Below are 22066 nucleotides of genomic sequence, written 5' to 3'. Positions count from 1 at the left end.
GTATAATATGAGTAGTATAACCAACACTGCTGTATGTTGTACATGAAAGCTGTTAAGAAAGTAAATCCTTCTCATCAAAAGGAAAACTATTTTTTTCTTTTATTTTGTGTGTGTGTGTGTTTGTATATACATACATACATATATATATATATATATATATATATATATATATATATATGATGGATATTCACTAAACTTGTGATAATAGTTTCATGATATATGCAAGTCAGATAACATGCTGTACACCTTAAACTTATACAGTGCTGTATGTCAATTATCTCCCAATAAAATTAGAAGAATAATTAATTAAAAATAGGGAAGACTAAAAGAATCGGTTTAAGGATGAATAGTTAAGTCATAATATTGTAGAAAACAAACAGATTAAGTAGTATAAAACTAAGGATATGGAAGAAGGAGAGGGTATGTTGAGATGGACATGAAAAGAGGTTTCTGAGATGTTAGTAATGTTCTTTTTCTTGGATATTATTATATGAGTGTTCTCTTTATAACAATTTATTAAGCTGTACATTTATGTTTTTTACACTTTTCCATGCATTGTACTTCACAAAGAATAAAAAGATAGGCACACAATTACACATTCTACTTATACATATCAGTGAGTGTGTGTGTGTGTGTGTGTTGTGTAGTGTGTATCAAGCCATTACAGGTAGCAGATTCTGAAAATCATGAGGTAAATGTCATTGTTTTGATTTGGACAGTTCTTAAAGTGATACATGACTGAATTAAATTTGAATCATAGGTAAAATATCCTCTTTTATCAGATATATCTCATTTTTCACTAGTCAGGGAATTCTGTTCACTCCTGAGCATGAAAATGTTTTTCTCTTGATGTTCTGATTTCAATGAAAGGCAAACACCATGTTTATAACCCCAACCCATTTAACCCATCATTTCTGACTTCTTCCAGTATCTTGCTCTTATACTCTTAACTTGCTCTTACACTGTACCAAAGTCAGTTTGTTTGCCTGTATATTGTCTATGTGACATCTCTGACCTGTTTTCTACTTCAATTGCCATTCTGAGTTCAAATTCTCACCACCTTGTTACCAACCTCATACTGCTTGCCACACAGCAGGCCAATAAATCGAGAGACAAATTGTTGGGGCAAGGAATAATGACTTTATGTGGAAGCCAGCAGACTGAGAAGATGGTGGACTAGTGTCCCAAAGAACCATCTTACCTGAGGTAGAACTCATGATTCTTTCTAAAAGGGGAGGGGGTGTGGCTGGTTGTTACAAACTTCTTGGTGCTGGAATCCTTTGTTCTTGCAGCTGTCCTGGTAAGTCTGGTCACAATGTTCCTATAAGCCTCCAAGAAAACAATTACTATTATCTGTTCTGCAACATTTTATCTGTATGAAAGGAAAAGTGTTATACCTTTAAAGGTCAGAGCCTTGAGAATGAGCTATCCTGTATATTTCAGGCTATAGGCAACATTCTTTTACACAGATGCAGAGCCAGCATGACTAAGCACAGGCAGCAGAGCACAAAGGTTAGAGCTAAAGGAATAGATCCAATATGGAGTCAGGTTTGTTCTTCTCTGTTATAACCTCATATCTTAATTTCTACAGTGGCCTCAGTCCCTGACTTCAAGATCTCAATACTGCCTAAGTATCCTACATATAAATATGAATCATTTTATTAAAATTAATATTAATAACATTCATCCTTAAAAAACTTCATCTTATTGAACTTTATTTAATCCTTATATCATCCCAATAATGTTGTATTTACAAGTCAGAAAAATAGTCAAAGAAATATTAAGTAAATTGCCCAAATTCACACATTTGGTAAATGATAGAGCTGGGAATCAAACCCAAAGCTCATGCTCTAAGTAGTATGATTTATTCTTTCTATGCTTTCAAAATAAGGTAAAATAAAATAAGAAAGTTTTTATATAATGAGTGTCGTCTGGTACTCACAATCCTCCATGATCTGGCTCCAGTCTATAATTTCAGCCTTGTCTCCAACTATGTCCTTTCAAATAGACTCTATTCATAATATAAGTTATATCCTCTGTGCTTTTCTGACAACAGTCCTTTTCCACCTGTCCATCTCATCTCAAGTCTCCAGTGAAAATGCCTTCTCTCTGTTAAGGCCCTCTGCACATGTGACCACCTCTGTGAATCCTTCAATGACTTACCAGTAAGAATCATCTCTCCTTGCACTGTCCTTCCCTAGGACTCTGTAGTGCCTTTACAACATTCTTTTTTAATTTGTGCATGTGTCATTGCCTGGATTTTGGAACATGGCCTGCGAAAACCTTCCTGATGTGCCGCCTGCCTCTTTCTCTCGTTTCCTCTTCACCCTACATATGTTCACTTTATTAGATCCCAACGTACTGATTTCTTGCTGATCCTCCAAGGCAGGTCTTTTCCCTCTGAGCCTTACATTGACCTCTTCTTTTCACTCCTCCGATTCCCATCATCCTATCCTTACCTTCCCACTCCTATGGAGAATGCAACTTCGTCAGACCTTGAAACAAACTATATTTTTCCAGGCAGCATTCCTTCTGATCCCTAAACCTAACAATGGCCCCCTCCCTTCCTATATACTCCCATAACCCTTCGTATTATTCCTTCACAGATTTTTATCTCAACTTGTATAAAGTACACTATTCTGTGGAATTGTTTATTTTCTTTCTTCCTCAGTATACAATAGCGGCATAAGAGTAGAGACCACATCTTTTCCCCTCCTTCTTCTAATTCAGTCCTTAGTGCCCAGCCCATGTCAGGCCCATAGTAGTTACTCAGTAATATTTCTGGAATGGCCAGTAATATTTCTTCAATAGACATGTGCAATGATGTCTTCAGTAGCACCCTGAAATGTAGGGGCTCATAAATAAATTTTCATAATGAGAAGAGCACACTGTCTAAAAATTCAGGTAAGGTTTAAGCAAAATAGAATTGTTCCTTTATAGGTTTAAAACTGATCTGATCTCAGTTCCTTTCTAAGTAATGGAAAATATGCAGGCTTATCTAAATGGGATAGGACTATCTATCTAAATGCTGTTACATAGAGGGCAATCTCCATGCATCAGGTTTTATTTATCCTGTCTGAGATATGGCTCCTCTGGTAAGGAAACATAAAGTTTATGCATCATTCTATTTCTCTTTTTATCCAATTTTCCTCCATCCTGTTTTTATCTACATTTCATATATTTGCTAACATCTGCCTGCTTCTCTTTTCACTGTCACTTACTCAGCTATATAATCTTTATCGCACTGCAATAATTTTAATACCTTCCATATGTAACTTGCAGGACCTGCTCATCAATTACAGGATTTGTGCCCCTGACATATTTGTATTAATACCATTTTTTCCATCCTGGTTTCTCTACCTGTCTTTTCCTTTTTGTGCCCCTCTATCTTATCTGCCAGCTGGTGTTTTACTAATGTTTTTCAGTCTTTTCTGCCTTTCAAAATAATCGAGATATCTCCTCTTTCCTTGTAAATTTTCCAGCAGTGTGTTTCTAATAGTTGAAGCTCAGTCACAGGCATTTTAACTTGAGGCCTTAGGGTGAAACTGGCAATAGAACCATATACTCTTAAAATGGTCTTGAATACAGCCTCAGATACACTGGAGATTCATGGGCGGGGCTTCCTTTGTTGTTCCAAATTCAGTGGTGTCTTTTGTTTTTTAAAAATATTCTTTATTAGCCATTCATATGACATCTTTTTTTTCTAAAACTACACTTAAACAGTATTTAATTGGAGTCTGTTCCCTTTTGCCCCATTTTTCCTTTTGACCCATTTCTCTCTCTCTCTTTTTTTTCTTAAAGAAATATGTTTTCTGCACTGGCATAGAGTGATACAAATAGCACTCTATTAGTTTCAGAAGAGGCATGACTTTTACAATTTCAAGAAAAAAAATTAGAACCATTCTAATAAACTCTGTCCCCTCTAGGACTAACAAAGTCTAATACTTCAAGAAAATGATAAGGAAATAAATACATTTTCATCTCTTAGGAAAAGCATCAATAATTACAATTTATGACCAGATTCTATGTATGGAATATAACTGCATTGTAGGGAAACTCAGATAAAATATGGTTCAAATGTAAGCAAATGAGAATTGAATGAAGCCTCTGACATAATAAATCTAATAGCCAAGAAATGCCAAAGACCCAAAGTTTACCATTCATATGGAACTAGGCTCAAATAAGGATCCTCGAAAAGTCACAGTTGAATTGTGGGTGTCAAGAAAGTTGTTCATCGTGCCTTTAAAACTGGGAAAAGGTTGATCTGCATTGAGCAAATAGAAATCACTGAGAGCTCTGGAAGAAAAAATAAATTTGGCAAAGTCAAAAACATTCTAAAAGTTCCTTCTCACCTTTATTCTCCTGGTCCCCCCTTCCATTTCATTCTTACTTTCTTCTCCTCTCCTCTACCTCCTCTTCCTATTCACTCTCTGTCTCTGTCTCTTTCTGTTTCTCATTGGTTAGAGTGTTACCAAGCTCCATCCAATTTTAATTTCTGGGAAACTTACTTTTCAAAGCCATCTACCGTAAAGTATAAGCTGAGAACTAAACCCAAAGGAATTTTCATACCAATGCAGTTGATTTCCCTTGGAATAAGAGGCAATGTTATGTTAAGTTTAAAAATAGCTGTCAGTCAAATGTTGCTTTTATAATTTCTTGAAATGGTTTAGTATTCTAGTGTCACAGGTTTCTCTGTCCGTCCCTTGTTGATTATTGCACTGTCAGTTGAAAATGAAGCCAGCTGTGGCAATTAGTTTCATTTAGTTTGTGGGTGATATCTCAATTGATAAGCTGGTATCATATTCTACTTCATATTTACTGGAATAAAGTCCTTTTCAGCAATCAATATGTGACTTTTTACAAGTATATTCTGTCATTATTATTAAATTAGTTAATATTTTTCTGAAAATACATCTTTGCTTTTTCCAATCTCTCATGCAAGAAGTGAAATAATAATTGAAGGCATATAACTTTATAAAGTAATCTACAAGTAAGACTTATTTCAGCTAAAAGTTTTGTAGTTATGCCTCACCTGATAATTTCATTGCATTTTATAAATTTCAAAAATATATTTTTTCAAAAGTACCTATTTTTTTAAAAAAAACAGTAATACCAAAATTCATACTGTATATAACTTCTAGATCTACAAAAAAATACCTACTTTAATCTCATGTACTCAGTAGTTGCAATGTATAAAGTATTTACTCATTATACTTAGTCTTCATAGGGGCTAATATGGTAGCTTGGTTGCAAATGGAAGGGTCTAGAAATGGCCAAAGCCTGGAAATAAGACAGGTTTCTGTCAAAATGGAATATCCTGAAATTGCCAGCAGGAAGAAATTGTGGTTAGTGGATAGGATAGTCTCAGAGTGAAGAAGGAAGGGAATATTTTAACAGTAGGGTATAGATAAGAGTTGAGGATGCAAAACTGACTTTTAATTTTTTTATTTTTTTTGGTATGTGGTCCTCTCACTGTCATGGCCTTTCCCGTTGTGGAGCACAGGCTCCAGACACGCAGGCTCAGCAGCCATGGCTCACGGGCCCAGCCGCTCCATGGTATGTGGGATATTCCCGAACCAGAGCAGGAACCCGTGTCCCCTACATCGGCAGGCGGACTCTCAACAACTGTGCCACCAGGGAAGCCCAAAACTAACATTTTTTGATGGCGGATATCTTATGACAAAACATAGGAACTCAATGAGTGATTTATAAATTAATCAATATGCTCAGAAGAGAAAGGCAGGATCTTAGTGTAGGATGAAATTGGGTATCAAGCAAGACTCCAAGAATAAAGGAAAGTAAAATGGAAGGTAGTTTATCTGCTTTATAAATGCAATAAATTGGAGCTCAATAAGTTAAGTTGGCTCTACAGCTATTATGAGGTAGAATGTGGATGTTAATCCATATCTTCTAACTAAAATCCCAGGTCAAAATCGATTGTATCAGTTGTCTCTACTTAACAATAACAACAACAACAATAATGGTTACTGAATAAAAACAAACTCACTATTAGACATTTCATATATTCTGTATCAAATTTGTGTAATGACTCCATAAGATATACAACATTATCCCCATTTTGAAGATAAAGAAACTGAAGATAAGAGAAGTAAATAATTAATTCTATGACGACCTGACTCCAGAGGCCAAGCTCATAATCACTTGTAATAAAAATCTCAGGTTAGTAAGTCTCTGGACTAGAATTTAAGTGTGGGTCTGCTATGAAAATGCAATTTGTAGTCGTGCCTTTTATTTTTATTTTTATTTTTTTTTGCAGTACACGGGCCTCTCACTGCTGTGGCCTCTCCCATTGTGGAGCACAGGCTCCGGATGCGCAGGCTCAGTGGCCATGGCTCACAGGCCCAGCCGCTCCGCGGCACGTGGGATCTTCCCGGACTGGGGCAGGAACTCGTGTCCCCTGCATCAGCAGGTGGACTCTCAACCACTGCGCCACCAGGGAAGCCCTGCTGTCTCTTTTAATAGGGTGAAAATCACCTCTTCAGTCCCTGTAGTCCTTACTACATCATCGGAAGTACTCCACGGAGCCCACCCTCCCCCCTTTCCTTGTTCTCATCAAGTGAATTTTCTTTATAACACTTTTAACTAAAACGATCTTATTTAGGTACTTACTTATACACTGTGTGTCTGTCTCAACTAAATGTAAGCTCCAAGAGATTCATATCTGTTTATTCACCACTTATATTACCAGTGACCAAATGACAGGCACTCAATAGCACTAATATTATTGAGCAAGTAAAAAGGAAATATAAAAGGTCATCAAACAAGATAATTTTTCACTCAATACTTTAGAAAATTTTTTTAAAGTGATAACATTTAATGTATGGAAGTATAGGAAAATGGGTACTCATATCTTGCTGGAAATGTAGATTGGTAAAATTATTGTTGTAAAACTAAAGTGAAAGTATAAATTAGAATTGTTTAAATATCCATATGCATTAACCCAATTTTTTTTCTAAGAATCTTCCCAGGATAATGGGATAAAAAATTATAAAGATATTATATATATATATATATATATATATATATATATATATATATATATATATATATATATTACAATAAAATTTATACTTGTGTTTTGTAGAACTTGAAATTTTAAAAGAAATTAAATGTAATAAATGACAATTGAATGGAACATAGTTGAATAAACTATATGCACAACTATGTAGCCATAAAAAAACAATAGAGCATCAGAAGATGCTATTCTTACTACTCCATGTTTTTCTTAGTAATGTGCAGTAGAAAAAAATAAATATTATAAATATTTATGAGTAAGAAGACTAAAATACCAGAATAGATTTCTACTAATTATGAAATTCTAAGGTACTTTTTATATAATGTATGCTTATAGTGTTTGGAGGATGGTTGTGGGAGAAACATGTAAAATTAATTACAAAATTTGTCTATATTCACCAACAGTATTTATATGACATAACAGCCAAAGAAAAAAGTGTGTAAGAGGAGAAATATTATTTTGACTAGAGATAGAGATGCAGAATAGATTAGTCCTAACAGTATCAAAATCTGTACAACTAAACTAATTTAAGAGGTGATACTGACATAGGATAATAGGAACTGAATACATATATTTGAAACAAATCACATTACATAAAATGATTTAATGTGGAATATGATAAAAACATTTCAAATATGTGGGGAAGACAGATATATAATAAATTGTTATTGCAAAAATAAAACATTATGTGATAGCAAAAATCAATTCTAGATAAAGAGGGAAATAATAAAAATAAAAATCTTTGAAATATAGAAATATTTGAATAATTATGAATCTCTAGAGAAAACTGGCCCAAATTTTAAAACAATGAAGGAAATTATAAGAAAAACATTAATACTCATGTATGTCTAGAAAACAATGACCATTATTAATTAAAAAGATAAAAAATGGAATATGAGAAATTTTACCAAAAATAAAATATATCCTAAAATAAAACAAACATATCTAATTCCCTGCTTATAAATTATCAAACATAAAATGTAAAAATATTTAATGTTGGTGTGATAAATCTAGCCTCATTGTGGGCAGGTAAGTTAGTATAACTACTTGGAAAAACAGTTAGGCAGCACCTAGCAATGATCTGAGCTTTTAACTCCATTACATAAACACTCATCTAATAAAATAATTTAGAACTAGAAAACAATCTTCATATCCAAGATGTGGTTTTGGAGGTAATTTATAATTAATACAAAAGGGAAACACCATAAGTATTTAACTATAGGAGAATAGTTAAGTGATGATACAGAAGCATACTTTATCCCAACATAATTGATCCCCAAATTATTATTTTACAAAAATAAATGTGCTTTAATATTAAAAAAAGTAAAAATAAAATAGGACAGAGTTTGACATAAAGTATGATGAAATAAAAAACTCTATAATTGTACCAAAGTGTTCACAGTGGTTATCTATGGAATGTGAACTAAGATATATATATATATATATTTTTTTTTTTTTCTTCTCTGTGCTTTCCATATATAATATGGGTATGACTAAATTTAATTTTTTAACCTAAAATTCTTAATATTTAAGTAACATTTCTAGCCAGCATTTATTCTTATATTTACCCTCAAGAACATCTTTTCATTTTGTGGGCATATTATGTGATTTTATGTTAAGGGGTCTGCCACAAACATATTATAGGGAGCTCACCAACAATATCCCGATATCTAAAGGTTGGATTTTCAGTTTATGATTTTGGAACATAATTGTAGTTTATGCCATAAGGATCGGGTGCATACAATATGCTTCTCCTTCTGTTAAAATTTTTGTGTAAGTGATTATTTATCTTTTCCATTACAATCAAGGTTAAGAAACATTGGCATCCATTTCATGAATCCCTGCCAGTAGAAACTATTTCACATTTGTGTCTGACTAATGTTCTTGTCACTTAGATTTAGGTAATTTTCTTAAAAAAGAAGTGAGCATTCTAGAGCCATATTAGGAAACTACTTAATATAACACATGAATTAATACACCTAATTGTGACTGTCTTAAACAGGGCACACTTATCTTTGTTCCCTCTTTTTATTCTGTTATTTTGTCTTTGTTATGTCATTTTCATTCTAGTACATTGTCACTGTAGAGAAGAAATAGAAAAGAAGCATATAGTATATCCAATAGCAATAATATGGTTATCCAATTCTATGGGTTGAAATTAACTGAATATTTGGAGTTACACCTCAGAAATACCCACCTCATCTCAAGACTTCATGGTTTTCTACAAACTAAATTATGAAACCTAATATGGAAAAACAGCTGTATCCCAAAGTTTAGAGTTATAGTGGGTGATGGAAAATGATATTGAAGAACCTAGAAATTAAATTTAAGTCAGTGGAAAGACTAGAAGAAATGAACAGAATATTTTTATAGAAGATACATGTAATAGCTATTTGGAAAAAGGGAGTTAGATGTTTAGATGACTGATTATCATTGAAGTAAAATATTTTTATCCAAATGTAATTAAAAGTTAGTTATTTTTGAAACTGTTTAAATATAATATCAACTCAGCTTTGGAAAATAAATGTTAAAATTATGTAAGTTATTTGTACTTTATAGTTTTAATGCCCAAATGTTGAAATTTTACAAATAAAATAATAGATACAAATACTTCTAGGAATATGATGGGCTGTAAATTTCTAAGGTGACTGCTCACCTTTTCCCTACCACAAATAAAACAACTAAAATGTGCTTTAGATTGCTCACTTCTATGTCTGTAAAAATAACTTTCCAGATAAGTGGTGTCACAAGCAATAATTTCACAGACCAGAGGAGAGATATGAAGTGGAATCAAATTGAAGATTTGATAAATAACAATTTGACACACAATCAAAATAGCTAGTTTCTCTTTGAGAAGAAAGGAAGGACAAAACCTTAAATATGTAGGAAAAACAATCCTCAGAGCAAACATAACCCTTCCTTATTTAGTCTGAAAAATTCATAGAACAAAGCCCATGGGAATTTATAGAGAGATTTCCAGAGGTTAAATAAAAGTTTATCAAAGACTAAGGGAAATTGGCATTAGAAGTGTCCTTCAAATAAGCTTATAGTTCTAAAACTCAATAATTTGAATGCCCTTAAGGTCAGTGAGAGCTGTGAATGACAATACAGATGGTGGTATAAGAAGCAAGGCTGTTGTGTTATGTGGCTATAGTTAGATTTTAATTTAACAGGAGATATAAAACCTAACCAAAATATATTTTACTTCATTGGAAACTTTATCGGTATTTACAATAACTATGATAAGAAAGTGAGATTTTTTTAAAGTAATAATTCAAGATATTTAATTTCATGTTTCTTAGGAGGACAGTTATATGTGCTTAATAAGTGAGAACAATTTTGGGCAAGTCATTTACTTCTGGTTATTTACTTCTGTTTCTTAGGACTTTCTCTCTATATACTTCCCTAGGGAAGTATTGTATACTAAGTCCTCCAAAAAACTAAGTTAATGAAATTCATGGTGGTATATGGTATCATATAGTGATGTTGAGAATGACTCTAGCAATATGAGTTTTACTAACATGGCCAAAGGAAATGTATTATAATTCTATAATAAGCAACCTAAAGAAAACTTATGGCCATGAATTGCAGAAAATACCATAGAGAAAGTAGTTTGAAGATTGCTTAGGGAAAATCCTTCACATGAGTGCACTCAAATTTTATTTAATGGTAATTTTTTATTACAAATGAGATCATTTATTATTATGGTTATCTTTGTTGGATGGAATATTAAGATAAAATGGTTATGTCAGAGAAAGAGGTTAAGTTAGGATGAGAGTTTTCAAACTAACATATATATATGGAATGGAATGTGGTTAAGCTGACACCTGCAGCCTTAAGTCATGGAAGTAGAGTTCAACTTCAAAGAAACACATTGTGATGAAGAGCTACCAGATGACCAGTGTGATCATTCTTTATGCATTTTTATTTTTTCAAGCATGCTATAAAATTTAAGTGTTTTGAAACACATTAAGGATTAAGAAACTTTGAGACCTACTGCATGAAACTAGTGGTAAAGAAGTAGAACCAGAGAAATCCAGAAAATATTGTCATGAATATAGTTAAAACTAGCAAAAACAAAAACCAGACACAAACAAACAACAACAATGACATTCTCCTTTCTTGAGGAATTTCAAATGAAATGAAATGTACAGGTTTTAAGAGTAACGATGTGTAGATGTGTGATTTGGTGACTGGTCTCAGAATGAAAATAAAAGGTCTAACATGGAGGGAAAAAAAAAAGGTGTGCTATAGTCAAAACCATGTAAGTGGGAAGAAAGAAAGAAAGAAACCATTAAAAGCTACACATACGCACACACACACTCACACTCATAAGATCAAGAATGATAGCATTGGGCTTCCCTGGTGGCACAGTGGTTGGGAGTCCACCTGCTGATGCAGGGGACACGGGTTCATGCCCCGGTCCGGGAGGATCCCACGTTCCACGGAGCGGCTGGGCCCGTGAGCCATGGCCATTGAGCCTGCGCGTCTGAAGCCTGTGCTTTGCAGTGGGAGAGGCCACAGCAGTGAGAGGCCCGCGTACCGCAAAAAAAAAAAAAAAAAAAAAAGAATTATAGCATTGAAGTAAGTAGAACTTGTTTCAAACCAGACCTGAATTAAATTGGCTTATATTAATTAACTTTATCAATAAGCTTTGTAGTAGAATATCTGTTCTGAATTTCAAATATTATCTGGAAAGCCGAGAGAGAATTGTATGCCAACTCTGCAGCATTCCATAATAAAAATTACCTGTGGAAATAAGTGTAAAATTAAATAACTTGCTGGGATTTTGATTGAGATTGCAGTGAATCTATGGAACAAGTTATTTTGTGAATATTGACAAACCGATACTAAAGTTTATATGGAAAGTCAAAAGACCCAGAATAGCTAACACAGTATTGAAGAAGAACAACGTTGGAATTGACACTACTGAACTTCAAGACTTATTATAAAACTACTGTAATCAAAACAATGTGGTGTAGGTGAAAGAATAGGCAGATCAATGGAACAGAATAAAGAATCCAAAAAGAGACCCTGATGAATATAGTCAACTGATCTTTGACAGAGAAGCACAGGCAAGGAAATGAAGCTAAGCTAAGCTAGTACTTTAAAAAAAAAGTGCTATGCCAAAAAAAAAAAAAAAAAGAATCTACACACAGACCTTACACCTTTTAAGGAAATTAACTCATAATGGATTGGAGATCTAAATGTAAAATGCAAAATTCCTAGAAGGTCACATAGGATAAAACATAGGTGACCTTGGGTTTAGTGATGACTTTTTAGATAAAGCATCAAAGGCACAATCCATGAAGAAAAAACTTGATAAGCTTAACTTCATTAAAATTAAAAACTTCTGTTCTGCAAAAGACAATGTCAAGGGAATGAGAACACAAGCCACAGAGTTGGAGAAAATATTTGCAAAAGACACATCTGATAAAGGAGTGTTATGCAAAATATGCTAACAACTCCTAAAACTCAAAAAAAAATGATTTTAAAAATGAGCCCAAGACCTTAAAGTATATCTCACCAAGAAGATATACAGGTGGCAAATAGACATTTGAAAAAATGCTCCACATAATATGTCATAAGAAAAATGCAAATTAAAACAACAAAAATACCACCACACAGTTATCAGAATGGTGAAAACCTGGAACTCTGACAACACCAAATGCTGGTGAGAATGGGAGCAGCACAAACACAAAAAAACAGAAGGAACATAAATGAAATGAAATGAAATGAGTATTAGCCAATGGGAGGTATTAGGGACATTTACAAAAACTCACACATCACATGGATGTTTATAGCAGATTTATTCATAGCTGTCAAAACTTGGAAGCAACAAAGATGTTTTTTAGTAGGTGAATAAGTAAATAAACTGGTACCTCCAGACATGAACTTTTATTCAGCACTAAAAATAAATGAACTATCAAGACATGGAAAAGCATGAAGGAAACTTAAACACATATTACTAAGTGAAATAATTAAATTTGACAAGGCTACATACTGTATGATTTCAACTATATGACATTCTGAAAAAGGCAAAACTATGCAAACAGTAAAAAGATCAGTAATTGTCAATGGATGAGGAGTGAGAAAGATGAATAGCACAGTTCAGAAGGTTTTAAGGGCAGTGAAAATACCCTGTATGATATTATAATGATAGATACATGCCATTATACATTGTCCAAACCCATAGAGTATACAACAAGAGTGAACTGTGAACTTTGTGTGTGTAAACGGTGTTGGTGTAGATTCACCAACTGTAAAAAAAAAAAAAATGTACCTATGATGGGAGATGTGTATAATGGGGAAGATTATGCATGTGTGTGGGGCAAGGGTATGTGGGAAATCTCTGTACCTTCCTCTTAATTCTTTTTGAACTTAAAATTTCTCTAAAACAATAAAGTCTTAAAATGTTATTATTAATTGTCACTTGCCATGAATATCTCCTATTCTATAGCTGGTATTTTTCTATTTCTTTATCTTGTTGAGGTCTGCCCATACTGGAGATTCAAAAACAGGAATTCTAAAAGCAGGTAAAAAAACTTTGATTAGGAGTTGAATTGTGTTTTTCCAAAACTCATTATGTTGAAGTCCTAACCCCCAGTGCCTCACAATATGATGTTTTTTGGAAGTAGGGTTATTGCAGGTATATTTAGTTAACATGAAGTCATACTGGAGCAGCATGGATCCCTAATCCAACATGACAAGTGTAAAAGAGGGAAATTTGGAAACAAACTCATGCACAGGGAGAATGGTCTTTAAAGATGAAGGCAGAGATCTACAAGCCAAAAAATGACAAAAATTGACAGCAGACCACCAGAAACAGTGAGAGAGGAATGGAACAGATTTTCCCTCACAGCCCACAGAAGTAACCAACCCTGCTGATGCATTGATCTTAGGCTTCTGGCCTCCAGAACTGTGAGACAAGAAATTTCTGTTATTAAAACCACCCAGTTTGTGGTATTTTGTTATGGCAGCCTCAGGAAACTAATATACAGGCATAGCTCATTTTATTGTGCTTTGCAGATGCTGTAATTTTTACAAATCGAAGGTTTGGGGCAACCCTGAGTCAAGCAAGGCTATCGAAGTCATCTTTTCCAACCGCATTTGCTCACTTCATATGTCTGTATCGCATTTTGTAATTCTTACAATATTTCAGATTTTTTTCATTATTATTATTCTATTATGGTGATCTGTGATAGGTGATCTATGATGTTACTCTTGTAATTGTTTGGGAGCACCCAAAACCACAACCATACAAGAGGCAAACTTAATCGCTAAATGTTGTGTATATTTTGACTGCTCCACTGATCGGCTGTTCTCACATCTCTTTCCCTCGCCTTGGACCTCTGTTCCCTGAAACACAACCATATTGAAATTAAGCCAATTAAAATCCCTCAGTTACCTCTAAACGTTCAGGTGAATGGAAGAGTGCAGTCTCTCACTTTAAATCAAAATCTAGAAATGATTAAACTTAGTAAGTTAAGTGTGTTGAAAGCTGAAATAGCTCAAAAGCTAGGTCTCTTGTGCCAAACAGTTAACCAACTTGTGAATGCCAAGGAAAAGTTCTTGAAGGAAATTAAAAGTGCTACTCCAGTGACAGAAAAATGATAAGAAAGCAAAACAGCCTTATTGCTGATATGGAGAAGGTTTTAGTGGATGGGAGAGAAGATCAAACCAGCCACAACATTCCCTTAAGCCAAAACCTCATCCAGAACAAGGCCCTAACTCTCTTCAATTATGTGAAGGGTCAGAGGTGAGGAAGCTGCAGAAGAACTTGGAAGCTAGCAAAGCTTGGTTCACAAGATTTAAGGAAAAAAGCCACTTCCGTAACATAAAAGTGAGAGGTGAAGCAACAAGTGCTGATGTAGAAGCTGCAGCAAGTTATCCAGCATATCTAGCTAAAATAATTAATGCAGGTGGCTACACTAAACAACAGACTCAATGTAGACAAATCAGCCTTATATGGGAAGAAGATGACATCTAGGACTTTCATAGCTAGAGAGGAGAAGTCAGTGCCTGTCTTCAAAGCTTCAAAGGACAGGCTGACTCTTGTAAGGGGCTAATGTAGCTAGTTACTTCAAGTTGAAGCCAATGCTCATTTACCATTCTGGAAATTCTTGGGCACTTAAGAATGATGCTAAATCTACTCTGCCTGTGCTCTATCAATGGAACAACAAAGCCTGGATGACAGTACGTCTATTTACAACATGGATTACTGAATATTTTAAGCCCACTGCTGAGACTTACTCCTTAGAAATAAAGGTTCCTTTCAAACTATTGACAATGCACCTGGTCACACAACAGAGAAGTAGACTGTCCTTTGACAGCCTTTATCCAGTTATCCAAATATTTTAAATGTACATATATATATTTTTTTACTTTACAATTTCCATCTTCTCCCATTACTTCTTGAGAAACAATCATTTGAATACAGTAGCTGGAAGTGACCTTAGAAGTCATCTTGTCCAAGTCATACCTTTTCCAAATGAAGAAAGTGGTATGCAGAGATACTAAAAGACTTGTTTATCCTAATGAAAGCAATTCCAAATAAGGAAATAAATTAAGTATAAATATATTCAACACAATAATAATAGTAGCAAAAATTTGGAAAATACCAAAAATATTCTATAATATGGAATAATAGATAACCATTTAAAGTGGATGAGTAATCAATTATGTATTTATCATTCATTTTTAATCAGTTATTTCTATTTATATTATTTATTTATATTTTATATTATATTATCAAAATTTTATTTAAAAAAGAAGAGGAAGAATGACTGGAGCTCGCACTCATTCTGTCATGTTATGATACAAGAAGGCAGGAAGGCAGAGATCCCTCACCAGAACCCAACTGTGCTGGCACACTGATCTCAGCCTTTAAGACTTAAGAGCTGTGAGAAAATACATTTCTGTTGTTTAAGCCATACATTCTATGGTAATTTTTTATTTAGTTATTTTTTTTGCGGTACACGGGCCTCTCACTGTTGTGGCCTCTCCTGTTGTGGAGCACAGGCTCCAGACGCGCAGGCTTAGTGGCCATGGGTCATGGGCCTAGCTGCTCCACGGCATGTGGAATCTTCCCGGACCGGGGCACGAACCTGTGTCCCCTGCATCGGCAGGTGGACTCTCAACCACTGCGCCACCTGGGAAGCCCTATGTTTATTTTTTATGGTAAACTGAGGGGAAAACTTTTAAAGAACCTAGAAGTAACAGTGACTATAATAACATACATGTAAAACTTATACACTAGTGGAAAAGGGCAGTATAAATTAATAAACAAAATGACAATGGTAGAAAACAAAATTATATCTACAATGTGTTTATAATTGTGTGTTGTATTAGTTTTGTAGACTGTTGCATCAAATTACTACAAACTGATAGCTTAAAACAACATAAATTTACATTCTTGTAGTTCTGGAGGCCAGGAGTCCAAAATTAGTTTCACTGGGTCAGAATCAAGATGTCAGCAGGGCCACACTCCCTCCAGAAGCTCTGAGGTTGCATTTGCCCCTTACCTCTCAAAGTTTCTGGTGGTCATCACCATCCCTTATCTTGCAGCCACATCACTTGATTCTCTGTCCCCATCATCATATCATATCAGCTCCTCCCCTGTGTGCCTACTCCCTCCCCTTCCTCTTCATACAAGAGAGTACACACGTGATTGCATTTAAGGTCCATGTGGATAACTAAGGATCATTTCCTCAAGATTCTTAATTTAAACAAGTCTACATATCTACAAGTTCCTCTTTTTTATATTTTGCCATGTAAGGTAACATTGACAAGTTCTAAGGATCAGGACGTGGTTATATTTGGGGAGGGGAGGCTTTTTTTGTAGCCTACTACAAGTGATTTGTATGTGTGTATGTGTTTGTGTGTGTTTTAAAATACTCCTAGGAAATAGTGCATGTTTATATTGTTATGAATGGCTGTAGAGATTTGGGGGGATTTTTATTATTTTATTTTATTTTTATTTTATTATTTCTCTAATTTTCAAATAGCTGTCACTTTTTTTTTTTTTCGGTATGCGGGCCTCTCACTGTTGTGGCCTCTCCTGTTGCAGAGCACAGGCTCCAGACGTGCAGGCTCAGTGGCCAGGCTCATGGGCCCAGCAGCTCAGTGGCATGTGGGATCTTCCCAGACTGGAGCATGAACCCATGTCCCCTGCATCGGCAGGCAGACTCTCAACCACTGCACCACCAGGGAAGCCCTAGCTGTCACTTTTTAAATTAAAATAATAACAAACGTTTTTACTTTCAAGCATATTCTTCACTTTCATGATCCAAGTCTACTGGCTAACGGAACTAGGCATGGAATCCAGATAAAGTCATATAATCTTTCTATTACAATGGTTTAACTCATATGAAAAAGTTACCCAAAAAATCACATAAATATATTTATTTTGGACTCTGAATATTACCTTTAAGATAGCTTAACTGATAAAAGAGTACTGAAACATTTATTCTTTTAGATTATATTGGAAAACATAAACTGCTTACTGAATCCTACATACCATAAGAAAAGAGAACTAGAAAAAAGACCAGGATATAAGAGTAGATAAATGTAAATACTGTCATTTAAGAATAAACAGAAATTGCTGTTTTGTTTTTGTTGTTTCTTTCTTTGGTTTTAACTTTAAAATCCAAATATATAGAGAAAGTTTTATATATAAAATGTTAAATAAAAATCTTTTTACTTTTGAAACTATGTTCACACCAGAGCTTTCTTCAATGACCTTCACCAGAAAAATACTTAAAACTGTACCTAAAACAACATGCAGGTGAAAAATATCTCATTTTATTGCTTCAGTAACTCCAAAAGTGGAGAATGGAATTTCACCAAATTTTCAGTGAAAATCCTCATTTAGGAACGAAGAGGAAAATGATGATGAATTTCAAGCCAACACATTTTGAAGGCTATAAGAGGCTGCAAATAGGACTTATCAAGAAATGTCTCCTCAGCTCGAGCAACAGAGCAATGGCATAAAGCTGTAATAAGCACAATCAATTTTTATTAAACAAAAATGGAAAAACCCTGTAAGTTATTTTGTCAATCATATCATTACTGGAGTCATCCCCAAGATATATAATCCTTTGAATATAAGTGATTTTCTCCAGTTTTAATAATATAGCTTTCAATAAGCTTTGTTAAAAACAAACCTCCCAAACTCACTTTTAATTAATAGAACCAGTGATTGTTTAGCATTAACACATTGGTATAAGTAACAATTTGCCATACCTTTAATCCTTATCTGTAATGTATATGTTTTTTGTTACCTGTCTGAAATAACAGCATAGAGAATGCAAGAGGTTGGACATTGGAGCCTTAAACATTGTATATTGATATTTATGAGTTGTTTTGTGTTTTTAGCTTTATATAAGTATCACTATTTTTTTCTTATCCGGTATCATCATCATCATTATGATCATCACTGCTGAAGTACTTAAATTATGCTTTTTATATTTGCAAAGTACATTAATAACTGTTTCTATCTGGTATCGAAGAACACTAACATTAACTTCCCAGGACTCTAGTTGTGTATGTCAAAGGGAAACCAGTGAAAACAGCTAGTTAATTAAATTCATGTCAAACAAACAGCAAACTTGTTTCAAGTGTCAAAGAAGAATTACACCAGATGAAGTTAAACAGGAGAAGACTTTTTTCAAGACCATTACAATAGGCTTCAAGACTATTGCAACAGGGGCAAGAGATTGAACTCAATTCCTCTGAAACAAAATGCAGGAGGATTTTTAATGCTGGGGTGAGCTAGTGGAATAATACTGGAGCACTTTAAAGGGAAGGCTGGTGAATGTGATGATTCAGTCTGTGTTTGCTAATTGGTGCTTGTTATGGAAATTATATTCCTAATCTTCTACAGGAACTAGAAGACAGGCGCCCTATCTTTCTTGAGGATTATATTGCAAAGAGGAGATGGCTCCAAGTTCTTTGAGAAAGACATGCCTGGGTTGTAGAAGATTTACACCTTAAAGAGGTACAGAAAGAATTTACAATTGCAAATTTTCTAAAGTAAATGATCTAAGGAAAGGAAGCCCGGGGCCTCTAGCCAGTAAAATACCTGTTTAAAGTTTATTCAAGCTCAGGGGCATGTTAAGGCCATCTTGGTAACAAGTAAAAATTATATTTGATTGTTAGTAAGAATGGTCAGTCTGTCTTCAAAAAATTATGTAGTATTTGATACTATTATCTCTATTTTATTTTGCCAAAGCAGTTTTCTGAGTGTGTATATAGGTGTGTCTCTTAATTAGATTAATTAAGGTGCCCAAATCATTGTCTTAACGTGTCATGTAAAACTGAGTGTGTGTTAATAGACAAAGACAAATAACCTAAATATGTCCCAGTTCTGTCTCATTTTTATTTTTTATTTTTTTAATTTTTATTTTTTTATTGAAGTATAGCGAATTTACAATGTTTCAAGTGTATAGCACAGTGATTCAGTTATATATATCTATATCCCAATTTGGATCCTTTTCCATTACAGGTTATTACAAGATATTGAATATAGTTCCCTGTGCTGAATACAGTAGGTCCTTGCTGTTTATCTATTTTTTATATAGTAGTCTGTATCTGTTAAATCCAAATTCCAAATTTATCCCTACCCCCTTCCCCTTTGTTAACCATAAGTTTGTTTTCTATGTCATGAGTCTATTTCTGTTTTGTAAATAAATTCATTTTTATCATTTTTTTTAGATTCCACATCTAAAAAATGTGGAATGATGTCATATGATATTTGTCTGTTGACTTCACTTATTATGATAATCTCTGGGTCAGGTCCATTCATGTTGCTTCAAATGGCATTATGTCATTCATTTTTATGGCTGAGTAATATTCCATTGTATATCTATACCACATCTTTCTTCATTCATCTGTCAATGAACATTTAGGTGGTTTCCATGTCTTGGTTATTGTATACAGTGCTGCTATGACTATTGGGGTGCATGTATCTTTCTGAGTTAGACTTTTCTCCAGTTATATGTCCAGGAGTGGGATTGCAGGATCATATGGTAACCTTATTTTTAGTTTTTTAAGGAACCTCCATACTATTCTCCATAGTGGCTGTACCAATTTACATTCCCACAAAGAGTATAGGAGCATTCCCTTTCTCCACATCCTCTCAGCATTTATTATTTGTAGATTTTTTGATGATGGCCATTCTGACCTGTGTAAGGTGATACCTCATTGTGGTTTTGATTTGCATTTCTCTAATGATTAGTGATATTGGGCATCTTTTCATGCGCCTGTTGGCCATCTGTATGTTTTTTTTTTTTTTTTTGAGAAAACGTCTATTTATGTCTTCTGCCCATTTTTTGATTGGTTGGTTTGGCTTTGTTTGTTTTTTGACATTATGCTCTATGAGCTGTTTGTAAATTTTGGAAATTTATCCCTTGTCAGTCTCATCATTTGCAAATATTTTCTCCCATTCCATAGCTTGTCTTTTCATTTTATTTTCCTTTGCTGTGCAAAAGTTTTTAAGTTTCATTAGGTCCCATTTGTTTTTTTGGTTTTGTTTCCATTAATCTGGGAGACAGATCCAAGAAAAATATTGCTAAAAATATGTTAAAGTGTGTCCTGTCTATGTTTTAGTCTAGATTTATAGTATCCTGCCTCACGTTTAGGTCTTTAATCCATTTTGAGTTTATTTCTGTGTATGGTGTTAGAGACTATTCTAATTGCATTCTTTTACATGTAGCTGTGCAGTTTTCCCAGCACCACTTATTGAAGAGACTATCTTTTCTCCATTGTATATTCTTGACTCCATTGTTGTAGATTAATTGTCCATAGGTGTGTGGATTTATTTCTGGGCTTTCTATCCTGTTCCATTGATCTATGTGTCTCTTTTTGTGTTGGCACCATATTGTTTTGGTTACTTTAGCTTTGTAGTATTGTCTGAAGTCAGGGAATCTGATTCATCTAGTTCCATTCTTCTTTCTCAGGATTGTTTAGGCTCTTCCCCATTTTTAAAGATTGATTATGGCTAATCATTCCATCTTATCAATGTATAGGATAAGATCAAATTAAAACTTATGACCAAAATTATGCTCAAAATAACACCTTATATTTTTAATGTGATTGTTTTGCATACAATGTGAGCTAAATCCTTATGGGATTTTTGTGTTTTTTTGATATTCATGTGGGAAATTACATGGCGAACGTTTGTGTAGTAAGTATCTGACAACTATGACATAAAGATAAGACTTCCAAAATGGTATTTACCTAAGGTGTGCGTTTATTTTCAGGTGTGTGTGTATGCGTTTGTACATGTGTGTGTTTTAAATAGCAGCCATTCATTTTCATGGTTTTTGAAAAAACTTTGGGCCTTAGAACTAGACGGGCCTGGGTTTGAGTCACAACTCTGCCAACCACTAGCTATGACATAGGGGCAAATCAGCTAATCTGTCTGAGACACATTCTCCTTATCATTAAAATGATGTTGATGATTATGACACATTTTATTTTCTAAAGGGGGCTACAGCCGTATCTCCTCTCCCACATGCTTTTTGTGATGTAAACTTGCCACACTCCAATTGAGAAGTAGTAGAGTCCTTTTCCACCCTCTTGAAAATGGGTAAGACTTTAAAAAAATTTTATTGGAGGATAGTTGATTTACCATGTTGTGTTAGTTTCTGCTGTACAGTGAAGTGAATCAGTTATACATATATCCCCTCTTTTTTTTCTTTTTTTTTTTTGCGGTACGTGGGCCTCTCACTGTTGTGGCCTCTCCCGTTATGGAGCACAGGCTCCAGACATGAAGGCTCAGTGACCACGGCTCACGGGCCCAGCAGCTCCGCGGCATGTGGGGTCTTCCCGGACTGGGGCACAAACCCATGTCCCCTTCATCGGCAGGCAGACTCTCAACCACTGCGCCACCATGGAAGCCCCATATATCCCCTCTTTTTTAGATTCTTTTCACACACAGGTCACTACAGCATATTGAGTAAAGTTCCCTGTGCTATATGCTAGGTCCTTATTAGTTATCTATTTTATATATAGTAGTGGGTAAGACTT

This window comes from Mesoplodon mirus (assembly GCF_964341445.2).
Source record: "Mesoplodon mirus genome assembly, chromosome: 7".
NCBI lineage: Eukaryota > Metazoa > Chordata > Mammalia > Artiodactyla > Ziphiidae > Mesoplodon > Mesoplodon mirus.
This window is presented reverse-complemented; position numbering follows the sequence as displayed.